The following is a 27132-nucleotide window of genomic DNA, read 5'->3' as shown; positions in this document are numbered from 1 at the left end:
TTGGGGGGGGGAGGGAAACCTCCCTTGGCCGCCGCCCCCCTAGGAGATTGGATCTCCTAGGGCCGGCGCCCCCCCCCCCCTAGGCCCTCCTATATATAGTGGGGGAAGGAGGGCTTTTTTGATCCATGCCTTTGGTTGCCTCCTTCTCCCTCTCCAACACCTCCTCCTCCTCCATAGCGCTTGGCGAAGCCCTGACGGAGTACTGCAGCTCCATCACCACCACGCCGTCGTGCTGCTGCTGGAGCCATCTTCCTCAACCTCTCCTTCCCCCTTGCTGGATCAAGAAGAAGGAGACGTTACGCTAACCGTACGTGTGTTGAACGCGGAGGTGCCGTCCGTTCGGTGCTAGGATCTCCGGTGATTTGGATCACGTCGTGTTCGACTACCTCATCCCCGTTCTTTGAACGCTTCCTCTCGCGATCTACAAAGGTATGTAGATGCATCCGATCACTCGTTCCTAGATGAACTCATAGATGGATCTTGGTGAAACCGTAGGAAATTTTTTGTTTTCTGCAACGTTCCCCAACAATGATTGAGTTAGCTCGTATACAAAACAAGTATCTCACACAAGAAAATATTTTTTTGAAGGAGCATATTGTCGCACTCAAGGGCATTATTTGCAAGCTGGAGGACCTCTTACGCTCGATGTGCGATTATCCGTCACCTCCACCTTCTTCACCGACAAAGGAGACATAATCACATGGGTATGGGCACTCCCCTTGGCAACTGCCAAGCTTGGGGGAGGTGCCCCGGTATCGTATCACAATCACAACTCCTATCTCTACCGTTTTTTCTTAGTTCGATCCTATTAAGTAGTATCTTAATCTAGTGGAATAAAGTTTATGGCATAATCTACTTTTGAGTTTTGCTTTATGATCTCTCTTTTTAATCGAGTCCATGAGCTATATATAATAAAGATTAGTGTTGAGTCAAGGGCTTGATTATTTTGCCATGATCTTGGGTGAATAAAAGAAAAGAGAAAACGAATAAAAAGAAACAAAAAGTTGATATTGATCTTATTGAGAGTAATGACTTCACATAGTAAGAGTATGATGATTAAAAGTTGTTGGGAGTTGGCAGACATAGCTTTGGTCATTGTTGCAATTAATAGGAAGTAATAAGGAAAGAGACGTTTTCACATATAGATATATTATCATTGACATCTTTTATGATTGGGAGCACTCCTTAAAATATGACATGCTAAAGGGTTGATGTTGGACAAGGAAGACAACGTAATGAGTTATGTATTTCTTATATCTGAGATAAAGTATGTTGTCATGGATCCTCTAACCTGTTGAGCTTGCCTTTCCCCCTCATGCTAGCCAAATTCTCAGCACCAAGTAGAAATACTACTTGTGCTTCCAAATACCCTTAAACCAGTTTTGCCATGAGAGTCCATTATATCTACCTATGGATTGAGTAAGATCCTTCAAGTAAGTTGTCATCGGTGCAAAGCAATAAAAATTGCTCTAAATATGTATGATTGATTGGTGTGGGAGAAATAAGCTTTATACGATCTTGTGATGTGGAAGTAATAAAAGCGACGGACTGCATAATAAAGGTTCATATCACAAGGGGCAATATAAAGTGACGTTCTTTCGCATTGAGATTTTATGCATCCAACCATAAAAGCGCATGGCAACCTCTGCTTCCCTCTGCGAAGGGCCTATCCTTTATTATTATCTTCTACCTTATGCAAGAGTCACGATGATCTTCACCTTTCCCTTTTCATTTTATCCTTTGGCAAGCTCAGCATGTTGGAAAGAACATGATATATATATCTAATTGGATGTCGGGGAGCATGAATTATTATTGTTGACATTACCCCTGAGGTAAAAGGTTGTGGGGCAAAACTATAAGCCCCTATCTTTCTCTGTGTCCGATTAAAACTTCATAACCACAAGCATTGCGTGAGTGTTAGCAATTATGAAGGACTAAATGATAGTTGAGTATGTGGACTTGCTTTTTAGCTCTGACATAGACTCTTTCCGATGTTATGATAAATTGCAATTGCTTCAATGACTGAGATTATAGTTTGTCGGAGCCTAATAAGGTTTATGATTTATACTCTTGCATTGTGAATAGATCATCACTTGAACATAAGTAATCACATGACAAAATCTACATATGTTGCTGTTATGGGATTAATCATGATGCCTTCATGTCCGTATTTTACTTTTATCGACGCCTCTACCTCTAAGCATGAGGACATATTTATTGTTATCGGCTTTTCGCTTGAGGACAAGCAAGGTCTAAGCTTGGGGGATTTGATACGTCCATTTTGCATCATGCTTTTATATCGATATTATTACATTATGGGCTGTTATTTCACTTTATGTCACAATACTTATGGCTATTCTCTCTTATTTTACAAGGTTTACATAAGGAGGGAGAATGCCGACAGCTGGAATTCTGGGATGGAAAAGGAGCAAATATTAGAGACCTATTCTGCGCAACTCCAAAAGTCCTGAAACTCCACGGAACATCTTAAAATAAATAAAGAAAAATCCTCGCCAAAGATGAAGGCCAGGGGTCCACACCCTTCTCACGAGGGTGGGGGGCGCGCCCCCCTCCTAGGGCGTGCCCCTACCTCGTGGGCCCCCTGGTGGATCTCCGACGTCCATCTTCTCCTATATGAAGTCTTTTGATGAGAAAAAAAATCAGAGGGAACTTTTCGGGACGAGACTCCGCCGCCACGAGGCGGAACCTTGGCGGAACCAATCTAGAGCTCCGGCAGAGCTGTTCTGCCGGGGATACTTCCCTCCGGGAGGGGGAAACCATCACCATCGTCATCACCAACGCTCCTCTCATCGGGAGAGGGCAATATCCATCAATATCTTCACCAACACCATCTCATCTCCAAACCCTAGTTCATCTTTTGTATCCAATTCTTGTCCCAAAGTCCGGGATTGGTGCTAGTAGGTTGCTAGTAGTGTTGATTACTCCTTGTAGTTGATGCTAGTTGGTTTATCTGGTGGAAGATCATATGTTCAGATCCTATATGCATATTATTACCCCTCTGATTATGAACATGAATATGCTTTGTGAGTAATTACGTTTGTTCCTGAGGACAAGGGAGAAGTCTTGCTATTAGTAGTCATGTGAATTTGGTATTCGTTTGATATTTTGATAAGATGTATGTTGTCTAGCCTCTAGTGGTGTTATGAGAACGTCGACTACATAACACTTCACCATTATTTGGGCATAGAGGAAGGCATTGGGAAGTAATAAGTAGATGATGGGTTGCTAGAGTGACAGAAGCTTAAACCCTAGTTTATGCATTGCTCCGTAAGGGGCTGATTTGGATCCACATGTTTCATGCTATGGTTAGGTTTACCTTAATACTTTTGTTGTAGTTGCGGATGCTTGCAATAGAGGTTAATCATAAGTGGGATGCTTGTTCAAGTAAGAACAACACCCAAGCACCAGTCCACCCACATATCAAATTATCAAAGTATCGAACGCGAATCATATGAACGCGATGAAAACTAGCTTGACGATATTCCCATGTGTCCTCGGGAGCACTTTTCCTATTATAAGAGTTTGTTCCGGCTTGTCCTTTGCTACAAAAAGGATTGGGCCACCTTGCTACACTTTATTTATTTTTGTTACTTGTTGCTCGTTACAATTTACCTTATCACAAAACTATCCGTTACCACTTATTTCAGTACTTGCAGAGAATACCTTGCTGAAAACCGCTTATCATTTCCTTTTGCTCCTCGTTGGGTTCGACACTCTTACTTATCGAAAGGACTACGATAGATCCCCTATACTTTTGGGTCATCGACGGCTCAGGAGGATTCAATTGTGTATCAACAACAAGGTCTTCTGGTGCTTCAGTTCGAGGGGGAGAAGTTGGCATGGCTGGTTCAGGTGCAAGAACTGATGGGTCTTCCGCCAGTTTAATCACCTTGGCCTTTTTGGACTTGGCTTGCCCACTAAGAAAGATTTTATGAGACAGTTAGTACAATGATGCAGTTTTAAAGATATAGAGGAAAACTGATTTTTCCTTACCCAGGAGCAGTTTTGAAAGCCGGAAACTGAGTCTGAGATGAGTCGCCAGAAGAGCGAGAAACCTCCTGCAAAAGGTAAAATAAAGTCAGTGAGGCAAGGGAATAGATTAATTAATAAAAGCAACAGATGAAGATGAAAGAAACCTCATTCTGGCGCTTTCGAGGAGTTTGTTGTAAAACGGAAGGCGGTTCATCGTCATCATTATTTCGGGCCTGACGGCAGCTCTCATGTTGCTGTTTTTTCAAAAGAAAATGAGGGTCCAAATAAGCCAAAGGGTGCGAAAACCTTACTTTCTGGGTTACCAGTTGAAGTTTCTGTCTTGGCAATGGGCTGAGTTGGAGGAAATAGTTACCTCTTCTTCTACGGCCTGACTGGCCCCCGTGTCATCCTGGCAATAGTCAGTGTCAATAAGGTTATTAAAAAAACTGGCCAAGGGAGTCAAGGGCTACCTCCGACTCAGAATCATCGTCAAGCTTTAACAGGTCCGAAGCAGTGCTCCTTTTCTTCTTGACCTTTGGGTCGTCTTCCTAGCGGCTATGGCGGCGGCTCTAGCCTTATTGGCAGCTTCATGGTCATACTTGGCTTTTGAGAAGTCGGATTTGGCCTATAAACAAATAAACAGGATAAAAGGTCATGTAAGTATTTAAAACTACTGAGGAAAAACACAAAAAGAGGAGGTCGGGGGTTTCTCACCTCTGGTGCCGGGTTAAGTTTATAGAAGGGGTTTAACCCAACCTTACTGCAGTCCTCATACTTGCCGTTCACAAGGATGGTTGACATTGAAACAATATCTTCAGTTAATTGTACAGAGTTGTAACGCAGAGAGTCATCTGGGCCTCCACCATATTCATACAACAATTTGGATCGGCGGCTTAGAGGAATGTCCCGCCACGAGATCTAGCAGCGGATCAAGTCAATGCCGGTTAAGCCATTCCCCAGTAAGGCATTGATCCTTTTAATAGATGGGATAAGCTTCTTGTGTTCAGCAACAGTAAGCTTATCAGGGAGCACAAACTTGGAGTCCAGACGCTCCGCACAGTAACCCGACAGTGGTTTTTCATTGGCTGGAGACATATCTTGGCAATAGAACCAGGTCTGATTCCAATCTGTGGGATGACTCGGTAAAACTATTAGGGGAAAGACGGTGCCCCGTCGGCGCTGAATTGAGATTCCACCAAGTTCCAAGCTAGGACCATTGGTACACTCATTCTGGCGGTTCAGATAAAAGTACTCTCTGAAGAGTTCCATAGTCGGCTCTTCTTGAAGATACACCTCACAGAGAACTTGAAAATTGCAGATGTTGGATATGGAATTGGGTCCAATATCTTGAGGGTGAAGTTTGAAAAAATGAAGAATGTCTCTGAAGAACTTTGAGCCGGGTGGTGTAAAACCCCGATTCATGTGGTCAGAGAAGACAATAACTTCATCGTCTTTGGGATTAGGCCGTTCCTCATCCGGGTCAGGTGCATGATAAGACATAACATTTTTCCCTAGCAAAAATCCTATGGTGAAGAATTCCTTCAAGGTATCTTCAATGACTGTGGAAGGGACCCAGTTGCAGACAGTCGGTGCTTTTGACGGCATGATGATCAAAGGACAAACTAAAAAGAAAGTAACGTGCTAGTTCAATTCAATGGTGAAGTTAAATTATGATGGTGCAAATGAGTAATGGCGGCTTAAGTAAGGGCTAATGTCATATAAGGGAAAAGTGAGCCAGCGTAATAAGCCGCCATGACTACAGATATTTGAGAAATGCCAGAAACAGAATTGGCCAAGTGTTGAGGCAAACAAGTTTCCTAATTTCTTGATATTATTCTGGATCAAATGACCGTTCAAAATGGAAAATATTCTAGACCTAAAAATCTAGCACAGATAATGAGGTCTTTGTACCAGAAAAAGGGATCTACTGGTATCAAGAATGGGTACAAAACAACTACCGCACGAGTATATGTTCTTTTTGGATCAAGAAGAAGCTGCAGTGGAAGAACTATGAAGAAACTGTGATGAACTATGAAGAACAGGCAGAAACCTAGAAACCCTAATGCGGATCTGAGGAGCAGGAAGGTAAAACACTTACAACCACGGATCTTCTGCGGAGGGTCGCCGCCGTTCTCTGGACCGATTCAGGTTGATGCAGCGTCCTAGGTCAACGAAGACGAGGTGCTCTGCGACGGCGGCGGAGCTCGGGCAGCAGTAGGGTTGAGAGATGAAGAAGACGAAGAGAGGGAAGAATGAGAAAAGACCAGGTCGTGCCTATTTATAAGGGGATAAGAGAACAGGCAAGCGCGAAAATCGAGGAAGACCCAAATAATGATTATCCAACTAAACGGACGCCTCGATTCTCGGAAGACATTTAAGGATAAGATCCGTTGAAGATGACATCATAGCAGGCTTTCGTGTTTTTAGAAGATGACATCATGGCGGGTTACAGAGTTTTTACAGAGAGAGGAAGATGGATTTCATTTAAGTATTGAAGATTGACAAAGAACAAAGTTCAAGTCAACCTGGGGCCTAATGTTGGGAATATAGTTACTAGGTAAGACCCGCCCAGGAGGGGCCGGGTCAACCCCAATGGTGGGTTACAAAAGAAGCCCAGTAATATTCAAGGTGATAGTTTATTAAGACTTGTAGAAGGCCTAAGCCCAGAGGCGGCTTAGGGCCCAATATTGTAAACCGCCGTATGTAAAGAAAGACTTGTAAAGAAAGGCATATAAAAGAAGTCACCGAGCGGGACATGTTTTATGAGCCGTCCGGGACTCTGTAGGCTGCCAGGCGTCAACCCATGTATATACGGGGACGACCCGGCGGCGGCTTAGGACAAGAAACAAGAGATCGATAGCCAAGCTAGCGGATTAGCTCCTTGGTCATTGAAACCCCAGCAATTCCAACACAACTAGACGTAGGCTTTTACCTTCATCGTAAGGGGCCGAACTAGTATAAACCTGTCGTGTCCTTTGTCCCGATTAACCCCCTTTAAGCTTCCTAGTTGTGATGGCCCTACAACTAAGTCCTTTTGCTAGGACATCTGCTGGGTTAAGCATCATCTTGTAGACCCAGAGGTTGTCAAAGGTTTCCTTCAGATTAGCTTCCTTCTCTCTGGATTTTACCACTATACCATCCACGTAAGCATGAACATTACGCCCAATCTGATTATGAAGGCAATTCTGTACACACCGCTGATAAGTCGCCTGGGCACTCTTAAGCCCAAAAGGCATAGACACATAGCACAAGGCTCCAAACGGAGTAATGAAAGCCGTCTTCTCCTGGTCCTTAACCGCCATTTTGATCTGATGATAACCATAATAAGAATCCAAAAAGCCCAGATGCTCACAACCCGCCGTAGCATCAATGATTTGATCAATATGAGGGAGAGCAAAAGGATCAGCCGGGCAAGCTTTGTTTAAATCCGTGTAATCCACACATATACGCCAAGTGCCATTCTTTTTGAGCACAAGCACTGGGTTAGCCAACCACTCTGGGTGAAAAACTTCAACAATAAACCCGGCTGCCAAAAGCCGGGCCACCTCTTCTCCAATAGCCTTGCACCTTTCCTCATTAAACCGCCGAAGAAACTGCCTGGCCGGCTTAAACTTTGGATCAATATTAAGAGTGTGCTCAGCGAGTTCTCTCGGTACACCCGGCATGTCAGAAGGCTTCCATGCAAAGATGCCCCAGTTCTCACGGATGAACTCGATGAGCGCGCCTTCCTATTTTGGATCCAAGTTAGCACTAATAATGAACTGTTTAGATGAGTCGCCAGGCACAAAATCAATCATCTTGGTATCATCAGCTGACTTAAATTTCAGCGCCGGCTCATGCTCCGTAGTTGGCTTCTTCAAAGATGTCATGTCTGCCGGGTCAACATTATCCTTATAAAACTTCAATTCCTCTGTTGCACAAACAGACTCGGCGTAAGCAGCATCGCCTTCTTCACATTCCAGGGCTATCTTCCGGCTTCCATGCACTGTGATGGTGCCTTTATAACCCGGCATTTTGAGTTGCAGATAAACATAACACGGCTGTGCCATGAACTTAGCATAAGCCGGCCGTCCAAACAGAGCGTGATATGGGCTTTTGATTTTAACCACTTCAAAAGTTAATTTCTCAGCCCTAGAATCATACTCATCCCCAAAGGCTACTTCCAGCTCAATCCTACCAACTTGGTATGCTGACTTACCAGGCACAACTCCATGAAAAACAGTATTGGACGTTTTAAGACTTTTGTCAGTCGACCCCATGCGACAGAACGTCTCATAGTTAAGGATGTTGATGCTACTGCCTCCGTCCATGATCACTTTAGTGAATTATTATCCGCCAACCTAAGGTGGCACCATGCCAGATGACCCGGATTATCAACCCGGGGAGGGTGGTGTTCCCTACTCCATACAATTGGCTGCTCAGACCATCTTAAATAACATGGAACTGCCGGTTCAACAGCATTTACAACCCTCTTATGAATTTTTTGGTCCCTTTTGCACAAACTGGTGGTGAATACGTGATACTGCCCACTGTTCAACTGCTTTGGGTTGCTCTGATACTCGAACTATTGTTGCTGCTGATTACCTTAGCCGGATTGCTGATTATAGCCGCCCTAACTACCTTGAGGGCCCTGGCCGTGAAAACCACCACCTCCTGAACCGGCGCCCGGGCCATGAAAGCCGCCACCGCCTGAGCCGCCGCCAGGTCCGTGGTTACCATCAAACATGTTGGAATTCTTGAAAGCTTGCATGATCATACAGTCTTTCCACAGATGGGTAGCTGGCTTGTCCCGGGTGCCGTGTCTTGGACAAGGTTCATTTAGTAGTTGCTCAAGGGTGGGACCTGACCCGCCAAACCGAGGAGGCGGCCTCCCCTTGCATCGTTGATTGTTGCCCTGTGCATTGGCGTTAGCCACAAACTCCAGACTATCGTCAGCCTTACGTTTATTACCTCCCTGATTCGCCAGGTTTTGCTGGTGACCTTTGCCATTGCCGTTCTTCTTTCCCTTCCCTGTCTTCTCTTCGTCAGACGCGGGGTCCTTGGTGTTGTCAGAATCGGCGTACTTGACTAGAGCTGCCATCAGCTGGCCTATGTCATTACAGTCACGCTTGAGCCGCCCCAACTTCTGTTTCAGAGGTTCAAAACGGCAAATTTTCTCCAACATTAAGACCGCGGAGCCGGCATCCATCTTATCAGATGAATGTATTATTTCCTTGACCCGGCGCACCCAATGGGTCATGGATTCGCCTTCCTCTTGCTTACAGTTAGTCAAGTCCATGATCGACATGGGCTATTTACAGGTATCTGAAGTTCTGGATGAACCGGGCCTTTAACTCCACCCATGAGCCGATGGAGTTGGGTGGAAACCCATTCAACCAAGTGCGAGCTGTTCCATCCAACATCATAGTGAAGTATTTGGCCATTGCTGCATCACTGACCTCCAATAACTCCATGGCCATCTCGTAACTTTCAATCCATGCTCCGGGATGCAAGTCGGCTGTGTAATTAGGTACCTTACGAGGCCCCTTAAAGTCCTTTGGCAAACACTCATTACGCAGAGCCGACACAAGACAAGGGACACCTCCTGTCCTTGTGGCCACACCTGCTTCAACAGAGGTTGCTGGATAAACCAGAAAAGATTGCTGAGCCGCCAGCTCAGCTGCCTATTGAACCGGACGCTCAGCCTCTTGACGGATCCTCTCCTGGTCCACCAAGTTAAGAGCTCCACCCTGGGCCGGGTCATGCCCACGTGGTTGGTTACGGCGTTGGGCGTTGCTTGACATGGCCGCTGAGTCCATATGCGTGCTATAGCTCGGGCTCCGGCTTGGGTGAGGGGTTGATGGATTCTGTCTCGACTATAAGAATATGCATCCTATTGTGCCAGAGCCGTCTGAAGAAGTTCTCTGACCCTTCGTGTTTCGATCGCTGTCGGAGAGTCGCCTTCCATCGGGAGAGCCCCCAAACGAGCCGACGCAGCGATAAGATTCTCCAAAGGGTTAGAAAAGTGATCCCATGGTATTGGTGTGTAATGAGGCGGAGCAGTATTCACACAAGGGGGTTCCATGGCCCGCGGCTGAACCGGCGCCCAAGTCCCGGGTGTTATGATCTGGTTTGCCTCCGGTGGGTTACTGGGACCAGCTCCAGGCGTGTGGAAAAGGTTCCTAGGATCATAAGTCAGAGGTAGACGTGATTGAGCCTTTTGGTGCCTTCTCCTCATGACCTCATTTGATGCGTTTAGATCCACCAAGAGCCGAAAAGTTTCTGCTTGAAGCTGCTGAGCACGAGCATCTAGTGCCGCCCGCTCTGCAGCCATCCTTATGTCCTCTGCTGCTAAATTCTCCTTAGCTTGTGTTACCTCCCCACGTAACCGTGCCACCTCTGCATCATGCTGACCCTTATCTGCCGGCTCAACCACGGCGGTCAACAAGGTCGTCATCCTGTCCATGAGATCCAGCAGCACCTCAGCCGGTGGGCGCACGGGGTCTCTGGTCCCTGCTGCCGCTGATCCGATGGTTACTGCCATAGTGGCCGTAGAATTCTGACTGGGTTGAGTGCTAGCCATGTAGACCCTGGCTCGATTCGGTGGCTCAGAGGGGTCCGGAATACTGCTGCCATCGGAAAAGCCCCCAAGCCCGCCATCCTGTAGTTGATACAATGAATCCGTCTCACCTATGGACGACTCACCGTCAGAGTGGACAGCCGTCTCGCCGCTATCCACAGATCCTTAAGAAAGCTCCCCTCCATGGATGCAACCTACGAAGGCATGCCTTATGGCCGGCTGAGTCCGGGCGGGTCTCGCACGCTGAGCCGTTTCGATGAGGTCGGTGCAGATGTCCGGCTCAGGGCCCAGCTCACCGATCCGGCCGATGAAGACGTGCATTCCGCCGAAGGGGACCCGGTACCCATACTCGATTGAGCCGGCCTTGGGGCCCCAGCCCGCGTCATCGATGTAGAGCTTGCTGCGACGACTCTTGGTCATCCGGCCTACAGCGTATCCCTTGAGCCCTTCTAAGCTGCTGATACGTCTCCAACGTATCTATAATTTTTGATTGCTCCATGCTATATTATCTACTGTTTTGGACATTATTTGGCTTTATTATACACTTTTATATTATTTTTGGGACTAACCTACTTACCGGAGGCCCAGCCCAGAGTTGCTTTTTTTTTTTGCCTATTTTAGGGTTTCGAAGAAAAGGAATATCAAACGGAGTCCAAACAGAATGAAACCTTCGGGACCGTGATTTTTGGAACGAACAAGATCCAGGAGACTTGGACCCTACGTCAAGCAACCAACAGGGAGTCCACAAGGTAGGGGGGCGCGCCTACCCCCCCAGGCGCGCCCTCCACCCTCGTGGGCCCCCTGTTGCTCCACCGACATACTTCTTCCTCCTATATATACCTACGTACCCCCAAACGATCAGAGACGGAGCCAAAACCCTAATTCCACCACCGTAACTTTCTGTATCCACGAGATCCCATCTTGGGGCCTATTCCGAAGCTCCGCCGGAGGGGGCATCGATCACGAAGGCTTCTACATCAACACCATAGCCTCTCCGATGAAGTGTGAGTAGTTTACCTCAGACCTTCGGGTCCATAGTTATTAGCTAGATGGCTTCTTCTCTCTTTTTGGCTCTCAATACAAAGTTCTCCCCCTGTCTTGTGGAGATCTATTCAATGTAATCTTCTTTTGCGGTGTGTTTGTTCAGACCGATGAATTGTGGGTTTATGATCAAGTTTATCTATGAACAATATTTGAATCTTCTCTGAATTATTTTATGTATGATTGGTTATCTTTGCAAGTCTCTTTGAATTATCAGTTTGGTTTGGCCTACTAGATTGATCTTTCCTGCAATGGGAGAAGTGCTTAGCTTTGGGTTCAATCTTGCGGTGTCCTTTCCCAGTGACAGTAGGGGCAGCAAGGCACGTATTGTATTGTTGCCATCGAGGATAACAAGATGGGGTTTTCATCATATCGCATGAGTTTATCCCTCTAAATCATGTCATCTTGCTTAAAGCGTTACTCTGTTCTCTTGAACTTAATACTCTAGATGCATGCTGGATAGTGGTCGATGTGTGGAGTAATAGTAGTAGATGCAGGCAAGAGTCGGTCTACTTGTCTTGGGACGTGATGCCTATATACATGATCATACCTAGATATTCTCATAACTATGCTCAATTCTGTCAATTGCTCAACAATAATTTGTTCACCCACCGTAAAATACTTATGCTCTTGAGAGAAGACACTAGTGAAACCTATGGCCCCGGGGTCTATCTTTATCATATTAATCTTCCAATACTTAGTTGTTTTCATTGCTTTTATTTTACTTTACATCTTTATCATAAAAATACCAAAAATCTTATCTTATCATATCTATCAGATGTCACTCTCGTAAGTGACCGTGTAGGGATTGACAACCCCTTATCGCATTGGTTGCGAGGATTTATTTGTTTTGTGTAGGAGTGAGGGACTCGCGCGTAGCCTCCTACTGGATTGATACCATGGTTCTCAAAAACTGAGGGAAATACTTACGCTACTTTGCTGCACCACCCTTTCCTCTTCAAGGGAAAACCAACGCAAGTGCTCAAGAGGTAGCAGCTGCCCTTTAAGAACTCAAATCCACCGTGCGCTACCCCACGGTGGGCGCCAATTGTCGTGGAATTGTCACGGCAGATTTCCTAGTGAAAGGACTTAGTCGTGGAGCCATCACAACTAGGAAGCTTAAAGGGGTTAATCGGGACAAAGGACACGAGAGGTTTATACTGGTTCGGCCCCTTGCGGTGAAGGTAAAGCCTAGTCCAGTTGTTGTGGTATTGCTAGGTTTTGATGACCAAGGAGCGAAATACGCTAGCTTGGCTCTCGATCTATTGTTTCTTGCCCTAAGCTGCCGCTGGGTCGTCCCCTTATATACACGGGTTGACGCCCTGCGGCCTATAGAGTCCTGGCCGGCTCATACAACGTGTCCGGCTCGGTGACGTCTTTTACATGCCTTACTTTACAAGTCTTATCATACATGGCGGTTTATACTCATGGGCCTTAAGCCACCTCTGGGCTTCGGCCTACTACAACCTTATTATAAACCGTCACTCTGTATATTCTTCGGGCTTCCTTTAGTTAATCCCCAATTGCTATTGACCCGGCCCCTCCTGGGCGGGTCATACCTGGTAGTTATATCCCCAACAGAGGTGGTTACCTACCCACATGGCAAAGCCATCTCTAATAATATAGTGGAGGTGGTTATTTTTGTCGTGGAGGCGGTTAGAATTTTGGTACCACCTGCAATGATCCACAGAGGCAGTTTCGAATTGGTAGCCGCCTTCAGTTCCTAAGTATCATAGGTGGCTTTGTGGTTAGAAACGCTTGCATGGTCCATCACCTCACATGTATTTACTGCTTTCCCCCATCCGTCCCACTCTTGGCCACCCCCACATCTCAGATCACCGAGTGCTTGTCATGTCACGTATTCCTGTGGTATGTGGCTATGCCCACTGTTCCGCGTCTTTATGACGCCCCGACTTAACTGTGCACTAATCATACACGCAAATGTGCACGATCAAGATTAGAGACTCACAGGAAGATATCACAACACAACTCTAGACACAAATCAAAGTCATACAAGCTTCATATTACAAGCTAGGGGCCTTGAGGGCACGAATACACAAGCTCGAATACAAACGAGTCAGCTGAAGCAACAATATCTGAGTGTAGACATAAGGTAAACAAGTCTGCCTTAAGAAGGCTAGCACAAACATTAGCAACGATCGAAAAGGCAAAGCCTCATGCCTGGGAGCCTCCTAACTACTCCCGGTCGTCGACGGCCTTCGCGTAGTAGTAGGCACCCTTGAGGTCGTAGTAGTCGTCGGTGGTGGCATCTGGCTCCTGGGATTCGTCATCTAATCGCAACAATCGGGTATAGAGAAAAAGGGGGTAGCAAAGAAACCGTGAGTACTCATCCTAAGTACGTGCAAGACTTACATCAGATCTAATCTAAGTATGTATCAGTATCAAGGAATGGGGCTATATCTTTGGACTGAACTGCAGAAATGCCAGAAGAGAAGGGAAAGCCTAGCCTATCGAAGACTAGCATCTTGAAGCATCTTGCAACATTAGAAGAGTGCAGATTAACATAATATAAGTAGCAAGTATGTTGAGGTATCGCCCAGAGATCCTTTCTCGACTCCCCGCGAGAAAGCAACCTCGGAGCCATCATATCCATTTCATGCCTCCAGGATCCAGTTCTAGTTGTATAGATCGGGATACAACTCCGAGCGTCCGTTACCATGGACACGACTATTTGAATAGATTAACTTCCCTCCAGGGGTGCACAAACTTACCCAACACGCTCAATTAACTCTGGCCGAACATACTTTCCTGGGTCATGCCCGGCCTGGGTTGATCGACACGCCATAGTCCTACCTAGGCTCAACAGAGAGGCCAGCAGGTCGGTCTACATCCTAAGCACAGGGATCTTGGGCCCATCGCCCTTTCCACTCCTGCATGTTGCGTGGACAGCTGGGATCAGTCCTGGCTACCTCTTTATACAAAGTAGTTGCTTACGCGGGCCACCCAGGTGCGTGCAACTCAATTGCTGATGTCCGAGGAGCTTTCGAGAATCGTATGATGTAGAGTGCCCATACTTATTCCCGCGTGGTGGTCAGTGCAAAAAGGCGAGAGGCCTACTCGGATCACATACCCAAACCGTTAGTGTCTTGGGAACGCGCGGTGATGATCAATGATGCATGATCCGTGGTCCCGTCGCCCCGTCTCACGGACTTACGGCAAGGGCTAACAATGTCCGGTCGTGCCACATAATTATCTCGCAGGTACCCTCCAGGTCTACCCGACTCCACATCATTGGCGGTTACCCTCATGGTCAACCCGACATCACATTTCTCTCGCGGGTACCCCTCGGGGCCGAGCCGATTTCATCATGGTTCTTGGGTAAAGTCATAATAACCATGTGTCCATAACACCAAGGGGGAATCCGAGGAATCACCCTCGATGGATTCCACTTGATGTAACAGAAGGTGAACTTGGAGGAATCACCCTCGAATGGTTCACGCTTGAGGTGTTGCACAACAGAGTCTTTATCGGTAGTGGTGAAGGAGGAATCACCCTCTGTAGACCACGACCAACTAGCTACACTACAAAGATCTCATCAGAAGTGCTAAACGAGGTGTCACCCGCAACAGTTGATAATAGCTCTTCAGAGTCATACATGTATAACTAAGGGGGTGTGAGGTGATGTGTCAGGCTCAGGACGTCGATCACGTTGATCGAGTCATCAAACATAAAGCAGGGGCAACAGGGACAGGGTGGGGGGGGGGTGAGGGAGTCCTGGATTAGGGGGTATCCGGACAGTCGGACTATATCCTTTGGCCGGACTGTTAGACTATGAAGATACAAGATTGAAGACTTCGTCCCGTGTCCGGATGGGACTCTCCTTAGCGTGGAAGGCAAGCTTGGCAGTACGGATATGTAGATCTCCTTCCTTGTGACCGACTCTGTGTAACCCTAGCCCCCTCCGGTGTCTATATAAACCAGAGGGTTTAGTCCGTATGACCAACAACAACAATCATACCATAGGCTAGCTTCTAGGGTTTAGCCTCTTCGATCTCGTGGTAGATCAACTCTTGTAATACTCATATCATCAAGATCAATCAAGCAGGAGTAGGGTTTTACCTCCATCGAGAGGGCCCGAACCTGGGTAAAAACATCGTGTCCCCCGTCTCATGTTAACATCCGCATAGACGCACAGTTCAGGACCCCCTACCCGAGATCTGCCGGTTTTGACACCGACATTGGTGCTTTCATTGAGAGTTCCTCTGTGTCATCATCGTTAGGCTGGATGGCCCCTTCAATCATCGATAGCGATGTAGTCCAGGGTGAGACTTTCCTCCCTGGACAGATCTTTGTATTCGGCGGCTCCGCACTGCGGGCCAACTCGCTTGGCCATCTAGAGCAGATCGAGAGTTATGCCCCTGGCCACCAGGTCAGGTTTGGAAGCATAAACCACATGGCCGACATCCACAGAGACTTGATCTTCGAAAGATTCAAGCCCTTGCCGAGTGCTCCGCACGGTCACGATGAGCATGATTTAGCTCTACCATCGGACAGTGTTCGGGAGATCGCATCGGCGACCGTTCCGACCCTCAATTCGGAGCCCATTGCGCCATCCAAGGACAAGTGGATAGACCCCGTCACGGAGGCCGCATCTTCAGCGGCGATCGAGCCAAATACCGACCTTACCCTTCACGGGAGTCGTGACGCCGAACTGCCGTACTCTTCCCCGGCCACGGACTGCGAACCGCCTGCGCCTGTGCCTATCGAATCCGACTGGGCGCCGATCATGGAGTTCACCTCCGCGGATATCTTTCAGCACTCACCCTTCGGCGACATACTGAATTCATTAAAGTCTCTCTCCTGGTCAGCAGAGTCCTGGCCGAACTATGTCCGACAGGATTGGGATGCGGATGACGAAGAAATTCGCCGCCCACCCACCACCCACTTAGTAGTCACTGTCGACGAGTTGGCCGACATGCTCGACTTCGACTCCGAAGACATCGACGGTATGGACGACGATGCAGGAGACGAACAGGAGCCACTGCCCACAGGGCACTGGACGCCCACTTCATCATATGATGTATACATGGTGGACACACCCAAAGAAAACGACGACGAGGAACGGAAGGACGCAACAAAGGATCGATCCCTCGAGAAGCAGTCAAAGCGGCGGCGTAAGCGCCTCTCCAAATCCCACCTCGGCAGAAATAGCGATCATATAGACCCAACGATAGAGCAGGGTGAGCCAGCGGACGACGAACACGACATTGAAGCACCGTCCGACCACGGCAACACGGAGAATCAAACCGAACAACCCGACTCCGGCGAAGATAATAGTCTGGATGACATCACACCAGACAGGCACCCGGAGCAACAGAATACCCATCAAAGGCTTGTTGCCACTCCGAGGAGTCTAAAAAAGCAGAAGCAAAGGCTCAGGCCTGCACAAGACACACTCAGAATTAGATGGAGTGAAGTACTCAACACTGCAGCAAAGTACGGCGGTAGTCGCCACACAAAGAGCTACCTGAAGCGAAAGCTGCTACCTGAATTCGATGAGGAGGCCTTAGATCCCCTGCAATCAAAAAACAAAACAGCCATCCGGTCAGATAGACGACCTCGTGGCCAACATAGAGTGGCAAACGACGCCGCACACAAGCCAGTACGCGATCCACGTGAGGGCTCACATCAAAAGGACGGCGCAACCAGATCCATCTACGGGCCAAAAAAGCGCGCTCCAGCACGCAATGCAACACAACAAAAATCCGAACACCACACCCAAATATAGGGATGCCGCACACCCCCTATGTTTCACCGATGAGGTGCTGGACCATGAATTTCCAGAGGGATTCAAACTCGTAAACATAGAGGCGTACGACGGAATGACAGACCCTAGGGTCTGGATTGAGGACTACATCCTCCATATCCACATGGCTCGAGGAGACGATCTCCAAGCCATCAAGTACTTACCCCTCAAGCTCAAAGGGCCAGCTTGGCACTGGCTTAAAAGCCTCCCCGAAAACTCCATTGAAAGCTGGGAAGAGCTTGAAGACGCTTTTCGGGAAAATTTCAAGGGACCTATGTCCGACCACCGGATGCAGACGATTTAAGTCATATAACTCAACAGCCCGGAGAGTCAGCCCGAAAGCTTTGGAACAGGTTTCTCACTAATAAGAACCAAATAGTCGACTGTCTGGATGCCGAAGCCTTAGCAGCTTTCAAGCACAGCGTTCGAGATGAATGGCTTGCCAGACACCTCAGCCAAGAAAAGCCGAGAACAATGGCAGCATTAACAAGCCTCATGACTCGCTTTTGCGCGGGCGAGGACAGCTGGTTAGCCCGATGCAGCACCAGCGACCCAAGTACATCCGAAGTCAGGGACGGAAACGAGAAGCCACGACGCAGAAAAAACAAGCGCCGGAATAAAGAAGACAACCGAAGAGCACGGCGGTAAACGCCGGATTCAGAAGCTCTCGGCCAGGTCAGCAAAAGCTGCCCTCCAAAGGCAACAGAGACGAACTGTCTAGCCTGAACAAGATTCTGGACAAACTATGTCAGATCCACAACACCCCCTATAAACCTGCAAATCATACCCATAGAGAATGTTGGGTCTTCAAGCAGTCCGGCAAACTCAACGCCAAACACAAGGGGCAGGATACACCAAGCGAAGACGAGGACGAGCCTCGCAAGCAAAGCACTGGGGAACAGAAGAAATTCCCACCAGAAGTCAAAACAGTAAACGTGTTACACGTGATGAAGGGGAGAAACAAAGCGGCACTCCTAGAGACACATGCCCCAGGGCCTATCACCGTGGAGTTCTGCCACTGGTCATCCGAACCGATCACCTTTGACCATCGGGATTACTCGGCAAGTATCCGGCAAGCAGGATGGGCTGCCTTGTGTTAGACCCGATAATTGACGGATACCACTTCACATGAGTCCTGATGGACGGCGGCAGTATTTTAAACCTGATATATCAGGACACAGTCCGCAAAAATGGGGATATTCCCAACAAAAATCAGCCATAGCAATACTACCTTTAAAGGAGTAACGCCAGGCCCAGAAGCCCACTGCATGGGCTCCCTACTACTAGAGGTTATATTCGGCTTTCCCGATAACTTCCGCAGCGAAAAGTTAACCTTCCACATCGCTCCGTTCCAAAGTGGCTATCAAGCACTACTCGGACGCGAAGCTTTTGCTCGCTTTAACGCAATGCCGCATTAGGCTTTCCTCATGCTTAAGATGCCCGGTCCACGTGGCATCATTACAGTACATGGAAATATTGAGCACTCCTTGCGCACGGCAGACCGTGCAGCTGCCTTGGCAGCCGCACACTAAAAGGCCTCACCAACTAGAGCATCTGACAGGTCATTAAGACCACAGACACGGTTAGACGAGTCCGGTGTAGCTATATATAATTGATACAAGTTTGATGGCTATACACCTATAACAATACAAGGGGCTCAACGCGTGTAAACAAGGGACAATTAGGCTCAACTTTACTCATCTTGAACTGTACATGGTTTATTTAGTATAACTTACCTGTTGCACGACAACTTTTCAGCTAAGTTCCTCTCTTTTACAGATGACCATCGTGCTACACCCGTCCAGGATACGGCACAACGGAGACACAGGCGCAGAGTGTAGCAGGGACCCATTCCAAGGATTCTTTTTAGATTAAGACCCTGCGTAAACCTTTTTTTACTGTCTCTTGTTGATACACATCCCCCAGATTCTCAGTACAATTGAGAAGGATGCTGATGTATTGGCATGTGGCCACGTCAGAATATTGCACGTACCTGGACACCAGGGGCTTATTACAAAGGGCACTGTTTAGCCCGGTTTACATCATAAAGACCGAATACCTTGGGAGTGTTCGGCGTCGCGAGTTTGGCCTTATATGCATCAGCTTCGAATCATGTCTTTGGTCAAATGTTGGGTTTGCCTGGCTCCTGTGTTTTGCTGCGTTCCGCTCTATCGGCTAAGGCGGCACCAGGAGAACTACTGCGATTGTGCCCTGGTTCATCCGGACGAGCACCTCAGTAGAGAAAGCCAAAAACTGACTGTCATGATATAACATGAGACTGGTCAACCACTCGATGACCTAGCGAAATCTTCAGGATTCCTCCGCCTTAACGAAGGGCCGTTTCCCGGCCAGGCATGTACGCGCCCCGAGTTCGGATGAGCGCGGAGCCATCAGGGGCTATATAGTAGCCCCACTGTCAAACTCCTCTGGCTAAGTGAAAGTGTTAAAGCATTATAGTCCGATTGCCTAGTTCGCTACGCTATCACCTCCTTAATGGACCAAGACGTTGGATCAAGTGTGAACATGCGTCTTCTGCAAGCACCCCCGCATTATATGCGTGGGGGCTGAAGCTGACGACTGCCATCTTTCAGGTTATATACATATATACATAAACGGCCGCACAGGAGGTATTATAATTCTTGCAGGCACAAGTATAATATAGCCTTTACAATTCAGTAAAACATTGTTTTTGAATGGGAATACATGTCATTAGAACATAATATTCTTCGAGCACTGCGCTTCTATTGAACGAGCACCCTCAAGAACTTCTCGAAAGTAGTGCTCGTCTCTTGTCCGAATCTTGGGCTGCAATGGCGGTGGCCTCCATCTCCGCCCAGTATGTCTTCACACGGGCAAGGGCCATCCACGCACCCTCTACGCACGCCGACCTCTTCATCGCGATGATGTGCGACACTACACCAAGGAACTGCTGCACCAAACTAAAATAACTGTTCGGCTTTGGCCTTTCCGGCCATAGATGATCCACAACAGACCTCATGGCAAGTCCGGACAACCTATTCAGCTCGGCCCATTCGGCCAACCGATCAGTCAATGGAAGCGGACGCTCTGGAACGTTAAATTGTGACCAGTACAGCTTTTCCACTTCGCGATCTTTTTGATCTCGGAAGTATTCGGCCGCATCGGCAGCACTCGCCGCTAAGTCCAGATATGCGTCCGCAGAACTCCACAGCCAGTCCAAAGGGGCGTACCTAGGATCTTCGAACTTCATCCGCAGCATAAAGGGCTACCCAACCACGATATCCCCGGCTTGACGCAGCTCCTCCTTCATCGCTCTCATTGCAGAGCGGGTGTCTTTGGTCGCCATCGTGGCCTTCTCCAGGTCTGTCCTCTTTGCTCGATCTTCCTTTTCAAGAAGCTCGTAACGGTCAGCGGCATTCTTCAATTCCATAGCCATCCTGGCTATTTCCTCCTTGCTTTGGCAGTGAGCAGCCTGTTCGGCTTTCAGCTCCTTGATTTCCTTTAGGGCAGCCGCATCGCTTTTCCTGGCTTGTTCTTTGGCTCAGGCAAGTTCCGCCCGAAGGTTCTCCACGGCCGCAGCTTCATCTGCATTCACACACATGTTATAGATACTGGCATCATGCTCCTCTTCCCATGTGTCACTGGGGGAATAACATACCCTGTGCCTCGTCAAGCCGCTTGTTGACAAGTACGATGTCAGCGTCTGCCATGTCAAGCTACCGCTTTAGCTCGGCAAACTCATCAGTCCGGCTGGCCACCGGACCCTCCGCCACCTGCATATTAAGGCGGCACGATTATTCCTGGGACTATGATCCTCTGTGCGTCATTGTCTTCGACAGCACCCAGAGTCTCAGGGGCTACTATCTACACAGGGCACATCTAAAAATGTGCGGTACTGTTAAAAATGTACATCATTTCGCATACCTCAAAACCAGTCAGTAGACTCATAAAGGCTTCATGCAACCCGCTTTCGGCGGACGAAATCCTTTGAATCACCGTACCCATCAACGTGCAGTGCTCTTCTGAGATAGCCGCTCGCTCTAGCAGATCCCTCAGTACGTCCGGCCGCACACCATACGGTGACGGACTCTTTCAATTGCTCTCTTCAAGAGCCGGATACTGAGGACTTCAGGTGGCCATAGGATTTCCTTCTGGCCTTGCCGGATCAGGAGAAACCCTCCGCGACGACACCTCGGGGTCGCCCGCCTCATGAGGAGGTATGGCATGGGGAGGTGTTTCGCTCTCCATCATCTCTGGAAGAAGATCCCCTGAAGACAAGCTCTGCTGAGAAGGGCTAAGATCCGAACTGCAAGATAAATGCTTCGGTTATTTTCCTCAGAAGTAAAGCGAGGTATTTTCATTATTAAGTACCCTTTTACTTATAGCTCGACGGAGGGCTGATCCCCTTGAGGGCATAGTGCGGCCGGGGTAGCCCCCGGGGCAGGACCCTCCGGCGAAGATTTCTTCTCCCGTTTGGAGACCATTGTCTGCGGGTCCTCGGAGGCGGTCCTCTTCCTTCCCTGGGGAGAGGAAGTTTCAGTCCCTCCTCCCCGGCTAATCTCCTTTGCGGAGGCTCTACCCTCCTTGTTCCCCCCTTTATCTTCTCCTAAGGGCGCTTGATAAGGCGCGATCTCCAGCATCCTGGTTAGCACGGGATTTGGTGAGGTCTCAGGGAGGGGGGTCGGACACCTGATCAACTTTGCCTTCGCTATCCAATCCTGGTCAAAGAGCGGCTTTTTCAGGGCGACGTTGCGATAAATAAACGGACAGTGTGTTCGGATGCGGGGCTACTTACTTGGGTATCCGGGCGATTGCAGCTCAGACCTGCATCCTCAGATGTCCGAACACATTATTTGTGGTCCGAAGAACAATTTGTACATCTCCTCGGGCATCATGCCGAGGAAGTGTTGGATAGCTCGCGGTCCCTCCGGGTTGAACTCCCACATGTGGAGGGGACGGCGTTTGCAAGGCTGGACTCGACGAACTAGCATAACTTGCACTACCATAACCAGATTGAAATCTCTCTCAAAGAGATCTCGGATACGACTTTGCAGTATTGGCACGTCCTTGGCTGGACCCTAGCTCAGCCCCCTGTTGATCCATGACATCAGTTGTGGTTGGGGGCCTGAGCGAAAGGTGGGGGCAGCTACCCACTTGGCACTTCGGGGAGCTGTGATGTAGAACCACTCCCGCTGCCACAATGCGGACACCTTTGGGAAGCTACCCTCATGCCATGGAGCGTCAGCGATTTGGCTTTTTGAAGCGCCTCCACACGCTGCGTGCTGCCCCTCGATCATCTTCGGCTTCACATCGAAGGTCTTGAGCCACAGGACAAAGTGAGGGGTAATGCGGAGGAAGGCCTCACATACGACAATAAATGATGAAATGTGAAGAAGGGAATCCGGGGCCAGATCGTGAAAATCTAGCTCATAGTAGAACATAAGACCCCAAACAAAGGGATCCAGAGCGAGGCCTAGTCCTTGGAGGAAGTGGGAGACGAACACGACGCTCTCGTTGGGTTCGGGAGTAGGGACGACTTGCCCTCGGGCAGGCAGCTGATGCGAAATTTCGGTGGTCAGATATCTAGCCTCTCTCAACTTCTTGATGTCCTCCTCCGTGACGGAGGAAGGCATCCACCGGCCTTGAAGGTTGGATCCGGACATAGTTGAAGGTCCAAAGTGCCTAAACCTGAGCTTTGGGTGTTGGAACTCGAGGCGGGAGGCGGATTCGATTAAGATCGAGAGGAAAAAGCCTTGTCCCCTTTATAAAGAGGGTGAATATCAAGTGTCCTCCTCGTGGCCATTCGGGACTTGCCTAGGATCTAGGAGTCCTACCCATAGGCATGGTTGGGTTACCCACGTCCGTATTGATGAGAATCCCGTGATAAAGGGGACACGATCTCCGCTTCGACAAGACGTGCCAAGGAAACCGCCTCGCGAAACACGCTGAGATGGGTTATGAAAAATGATTCGAATAAAGACCTGGCTGTGGTGTGATGTCACACTACGGGGTATGTCAGGAGATTAGATTTGTGGAAATATTATTCTCTCTACGGTGGTATGTGGAACTCGTTTTGCAGAGCCGGACACGATCCTCGTGTTCAAAATCTTCTATGAAGTATTCGGAGGAGGAACCCGCCTTGCAATGCCGAAGACAATCTGCGCGCCAGACTCATCGTCATTGAATCCTGGTTCAGGGGCTACTGAGGGAGTCCTGGATTAGGGGGTATCCGGACAGCCGGACTATATCCTTTGGCCGGACTGTTGGACTATGAAGATACAAGATTGAAGACTTCGTCCCGTGTCCGGATGGGACTCTCCTTGGCGTGGAAGGCAAGCTTGGCAGTATGGATATGTAGATCTCCTTCCTTGTAACTGACTCTGTGTAACCCTAGCTCCCTCCGATGTCTATATAAACCGGAGGGTTTAGCCCATAGGACCAACAACAACAATCATACCATAGGCTAGCTTCTAGGGTTTAGCCTCTTCGATCTCGTGGTAGATCAACTCTTGTAATACTCATATCATCAAGATCAATCAACAGGAGTAGGGTTTTACCTCCATCGAGAGGGCCCGAACCTGTGTAAAAACATTGTGTCCCCCGTCTCCTGTTACCATCTGCCTAGGCGCACACTTCGGGACCCCCTACCCGAGATCTGCCGGTTTTGACACCGACAGGGGGTCACTGGTGGATCACTAACCAACCTATACTAAGCATATAGGATAAGCAGGTAAGTGTAACGCCCAGATGCAACTTTCCATATCTGTAACTCCGACTCTTGCCTTTTCCGGAGATACGATATGATATTCCTTCGTGGTTGGGTTTTTGTTTTTCGTTTTGCATTTTGTTCATGTCATGCATTTCATATCATGTCATCATGTGCATTGCATTTGCATTCGTGTTTGTCTCATGCATCCAAGCTTTTTCCCCGTTGTCCGTTTCGCAATCCGACACTTCCACATGCACCGGCGCACCCCTCTTGTCTCTTTTCATGAGCGGGTGTTAAACGTTCTCGGAATGGGCCGAGATTTGTCAAGTGGCCTTGGTGTCTCACCGGTAGACCGTCTGTCAAATTTCGTTCCATTTGGAGGTCGTTTGATGCCCTAACGGTTAACCGGGCAACCGTGAAAGCCTCTTGTGTATTGCAGCCCAACACCCCTCCAAAACAGCCCAATAACCCGTCTAAACCACCTCCATGTCCTCCGTCATTGGATCATGATCGTGTGGGCGAAAACCGCACCTCATTAGGACATTCCTACCTCCCTCTACATATATAAATGCATCTCCCCTCCAATTTCGCGGATGAAACCCTAAAATCCTCCCCTCGTGCCGCCGGACAAATCCTCCCACCGCCCGGACATGTCCGCCGCTCCCCTCCACGTCGCGTTGACCAATGGCAGGCTACCACCTCAGCTCCGCCGCCGCCCGCACCCAACCACACGCCGCCACCTGTCGCCACCATGCCTTCCCCGCCGCCGCGGCCCACCGGACCCGAATCGGGCCCGCGGAGCCCATCATCGCGCTGCCGAAGCCCACGAGCACCCGCGCGCTTCGCCGCCCGTCCAAGGCCTCGACCTCGCCACCGCTCCACCCAGGGCCTCGACCCCGCCTCCTCGCGCATCCGCCGCCGTCGCTTGGCCCCGCCGCCTGCGCGCCGTCGCCGACGACCAACCCCGGCGACCGAGAGCCCCAACCTCCCGCGCAGCGACCCCGCGCCGAGCCCCATCAGCCTCCCACGCCGGAGCGTCGTCCATGCCCTGATCCGTCCGCCTGCCGCCGGATCCGGCCGTCTGCAGCCACCTCGCCGGCGCCCGCCGATCCCCGTCGCCGGATCCACCGCCGACCTCCTGCTTCGTCGTCGGGACGGTCCCGTCCCAGACCCGCTTCAGCGCTGATCCAAACAGCGTCCCACTTCGTCCCGCTACCGTGTCGTCCACCTGGACGGTGCCATCCCTGGACCCCCATCCTCCGAACCAAACGCCACCCCGCTCCGTCCTGGATCCCTCCGTCCCATTGACTTTTCCGGAGGGTGAGAGTTTCACTAAGTCCCAGGAATTCCGGTATTTTTATGCCTCCTCCAAATCATGCATATGATATGTAAAATTGTTTGCCTCTTTGAGCTCTCCACGTTAGAAGCATTTCCATGCATGTTCATGCCCATTATGATGCCTTTTTCATTGATGCAAGAGTGCTATAAAATGTTAGCTGCTGGTAATTATCAAATCATGAGGTTTTGTCTTTTTATTGCATTTGATGTGTGCATCGTATGAGCTTGAGATCTACATGTGTCTTGAACTACACCATGTCATCTTTACAGAGGTGCTTGTCTTGTATTTTTGTGATCTATGTGGTGACTAGCACAAGCATGCAAACTAGGCTTCGTGATGTTGCTGTTTTCAGGGACTTAGGATTTTGCTAACTCTTTTCCTGCTGCTATTTTGATGCCATGTAAACTTGATGCTACAGTGAGATCCATGCTTATTTTGGGATACTTTGGTAAGGGAGTTTTGAACATGTGCTTATGCTATATCCATCCATGCCCCTGTTTGCATTTATGGAGTTCTCTAGCATGTCTTGTTCTTACTCTACGTTTTCTATAAAATGTTCCTGGCAGAATGTTAACATGTTAATCAATTTTGCCATGGTTGTTGCTAGTGATCCATGCATCCTATAAACTTTCTATTGCCATGGTTAGCTTCATGAACATGTCATCTTGCTATTCGTATGCTTATATTGTAATGCAGTGCTTTGTGATAAGTGGCATGAGATTGCAAAGTTGCTATCATAATTCTGTTTATGACATGCTCTGTTTTTCTGCTAAGTCTGAAACTGTTAATAAAACTTGCTATGTTTACATGGATGCCATCATATCTTCTATGGCTTTTTGGCTCATGTTCAGTAAGAGAATTTTGATCTATGCAGTTAGTACATTCATGCCATGTCTTTGTTTGCTACGATATGTTCCTGTAGCATGTTGTTTCCTTGCTCTAAACATTGCTTCCTGATGTTGTTTTTGACATGATAGTATTTTCACTAAGTCTGTGATGCTAATATCTTTTGCACTTTTGTCATGCTTGTTTGAACCTGTTCTAATGTGATTTAGCCGTAGCGCAGTGTTCATGTTTTGTCAAGCATCTCTTGTACATCACTTCCATATGTTTTGTTGCTATGTTGGAGTGCCGTAGCTTAGTTTCTTGTTGCATTCTAAGTGCCATCGTGCTGTTAATCGCAGAATTGTGTCATTCTTGTTTTGCTTGCCATTTGCAAACCGTGCATACGTTTCCGGTGATATTTATATCGAATTCACTCGAAATCACCTCATCTTTCCAGTGGCATACTTGGTTTGCCAAGTTGATGCCTTGATCATTCTTTCCCTTCCGGAGCACGCATATGCATTGCATATCATGCCATGTATTGCATTATGTTGCTTGCACATTGCACCGTGATTGATTGTTGTTCCTTTGCTTGTGTTCTTGCTTTGGGTAGAGCCGGGAGGTGAGTACGTGATGAGGAACCTATTGAGTACACTTTCGAGGATCAAGCTTTCGACAACTCTGAGAACATTGCAGGCAAGATGACCATACCCTTGGAATCACTTCTATCTTTGCTTGCTAGTTATCCGCTCTATTGCTATGTTGCGCTACCTACCACTTGTTATATCATGCCTCCCGTATTTCCATGTCAAGCCTCTAACCCATCTTTCCTAGCAAACCGTTGTTTGGCTATGTTACCGCTTTTGCTCAGCCCCTCTTATAGCGTTGCTAGTTGCAGGTGAAGATGAAGCTTGTTCCAT

The sequence above is a fragment of the Triticum urartu genome, chromosome 1A, assembly GCF_056163025.1.
Source record: "Triticum urartu cultivar PI428250 chromosome 1A, HENAU_Tu73, whole genome shotgun sequence".
NCBI lineage: Eukaryota > Viridiplantae > Streptophyta > Magnoliopsida > Poales > Poaceae > Triticum > Triticum urartu.
This window is presented reverse-complemented; position numbering follows the sequence as displayed.